This window comes from Branchiostoma floridae, chromosome 6 (assembly GCF_000003815.2).
Source record: "Branchiostoma floridae strain S238N-H82 chromosome 6, Bfl_VNyyK, whole genome shotgun sequence".
Classification (NCBI taxonomy): Eukaryota; Metazoa; Chordata; class Leptocardii; order Amphioxiformes; family Branchiostomatidae; genus Branchiostoma; species Branchiostoma floridae.
This window is the reverse complement of record NC_049984.1, coordinates 27,918,445-27,920,679: the sequence shown is the minus strand read 5'-3', so window position 1 is coordinate 27,920,679 and position 2,235 is coordinate 27,918,445. Positions and strand designations below refer to the sequence as shown.

The 2,235-nt window shown below is 40.0% G+C and overlaps 1 long non-coding RNA gene across 1 annotated transcript; it reads left to right on the top strand.

Annotated features, from left to right (window-relative positions):
• Positions 1–879: 879 nt before the first annotated feature.
• LOC118417291 lies at positions 880–1,858 on the top strand. The gene is made up of 3 exons (XR_004831356.1): positions 880–909; positions 1,152–1,258; positions 1,779–1,858. It is a non-coding gene; the product is annotated as an uncharacterized LOC118417291 (long non-coding RNA).
• Positions 1,859–2,235: the final 377 nt, after the last annotated feature.

The following is a 2,235-nucleotide window of genomic DNA, read 5'->3' as shown; positions in this document are numbered from 1 at the left end:
GGGCATCACAGTAGTGAAGCGAAAGGTAACGCTTAATAGCTTAATTGCTCCTCTCTAATACCTGCAGTTCTCCTCCCAGCTTACAGAGTCAGACACAGATTCCAGTGACCTTGAAGTTGCTCCTGCTGCTTTTTCCACTGATCTGTTGTAAGAAAACTGAGCTGACTATTTTACTTAACATTTATTTGGTCTTATTTGCTATATACAACTAACCTCACTCAGCTTGCTTATTTTGTTTCCTTTTACAACTATATGACAGAAGATAATTGCTATACATTTGTATATCTGTCATCCTACTGAATGCCATTTCCATACATTGCTTACTGTATTTGCAAGCAATGAGCGAATGAGTTACCAGATTTAAAATGTTTGTTTGTTTGTAATGCACTTGTACTTCATATTCTGAAGAAAAAGGGCACAGTTTTGAGTTTATTCATGTCTTTTTACCATTGTTACTGGTCACTCCACGTTCACCCATGTCTTACATGCATTCTTGGCTTTAGGTTTAGGGAATGTGAGGTGAACAAGCTGAAAGGTTATTTCACTGCGGTGAAGCCATATCTTCAGAGCCTTGCAGGAGGACAGGTATGTTTTGAAAGAAAATATGCCTTCCAAGTCATACATTTTCTTTACTATTTTAAAAATATAAGGTGGGCAGACTGCATCAATATTACTAACCATTATGGCACAACCCATATACAGAATCTTTTTTGCAAAATGCATTGAGTACATTGCATCTTTCACTCATTTTTATTTTAGATCCCAGACCACGAGAGGCATAGTTCACTCATTTTTATTTTAGATCCCAGACAACGAGAGGCATCTTTCACTCATTTTTATTTTAGATCCCAGACAACGAGAGGCATAGCCTCTTCTTCAGGCGAGAGGAGAATGGATGGTCCACCAGAAGTAAGTAAATGTTCTCATTATTATAGAGAATGCTGTATGCACTTTAACTTATCTGCAATCCTTGTAGTGTAATCAGACAGATACATATAGGAAAATTATAATACACACTAAGATACGTGTTTTCTGTATCGTTTCCTGAGCAGAAAACTCAGTTGGCTTGTGTGATGCATGGTCAATGTACATGTCTCTCTCTAATTTGTACATACAGCTCTAACTCATTGAAACCTTGTCCTTCACTATAGAAAAACTGTGGGATGTGCATCACTCAGGGGCCTTCACAGAGGACCAAGCAAACCTCGTGGACAAGTGGGTGATTGAAGAGGTGGATATTCCTCTTCAGTACGAAATGGTAAGACGTTGTTGTAGCCGTCAGGAACAGACAACAGACCCTGATCCTGCATTTGAAGCCTAATAGACTCAGTATATACAGATATATGCTGTGCTTGCATATGCTTTAACTTCATTTTGCAGTTTTTGCTAGGCAAGTTACAAGGCACTGTTGAACACCACAAATTTGCTGAAAATTTATGAATTTTTGATCATCATCTCTATCCTTGGGGTTTTTATTACTATTTCACTTCTCCTTGAGTGCTAGTTGAGTACGTCACCCATCGGTAATAGCCCATCAACTTCTGCTCATGTGCATGTAAGATTGACTAAGGTTGAACAAAGATTTTTATTCATTGCAAAACTATTAGGCCGTACTCTGTATGTTACAATGTATGTAATCTTTGAATCATACAACTAAATCCCTCTTCTAATCCAAATAAGATATGCAACTTAGCTGCCTATTACATATTACAGTGCATGTGAGGATAATGTTGAAAGAGAGAAAACTTATTTTAACAACCTCCTTCTTTTGGCTACAGCGGTTGGAGTATGGTGTGGTGGTAGTGCTTCCTGAAGCCTTGGCTGCAATCTACCAGCTGCACAAAGGCACAGCCAGCCTACCGCATGGTCTTTTTAGCGAATGCCCACAAACGCCCACTCTAGAGAAGTCCGCGATGCACGAATCTCATTTTTTTTGCTTGGAATATGTCCACGTTGTGCTCCCATGTATTAATCCTGAGTTTCAAGTCAATCCATTGACCCGAAGTGACATAAATCAAAGTTTTCGATTCTCGATGGTCTTTTTAGCGAACGCCCAGCAAAATGTCTTTTTAGCGAATGCCCACTATATCCACAAAAATATCGGCCGTCGCGCAACGACACCTAAACCTACCGCCACAAACATGTTCAAGATGTGTCCCAATAGATCATACAGCTTCCACTCATTAAATCGCGCTGAGCTGCACTGCCGTCTCGCCGGGCTCGGGCGGCTCCTTT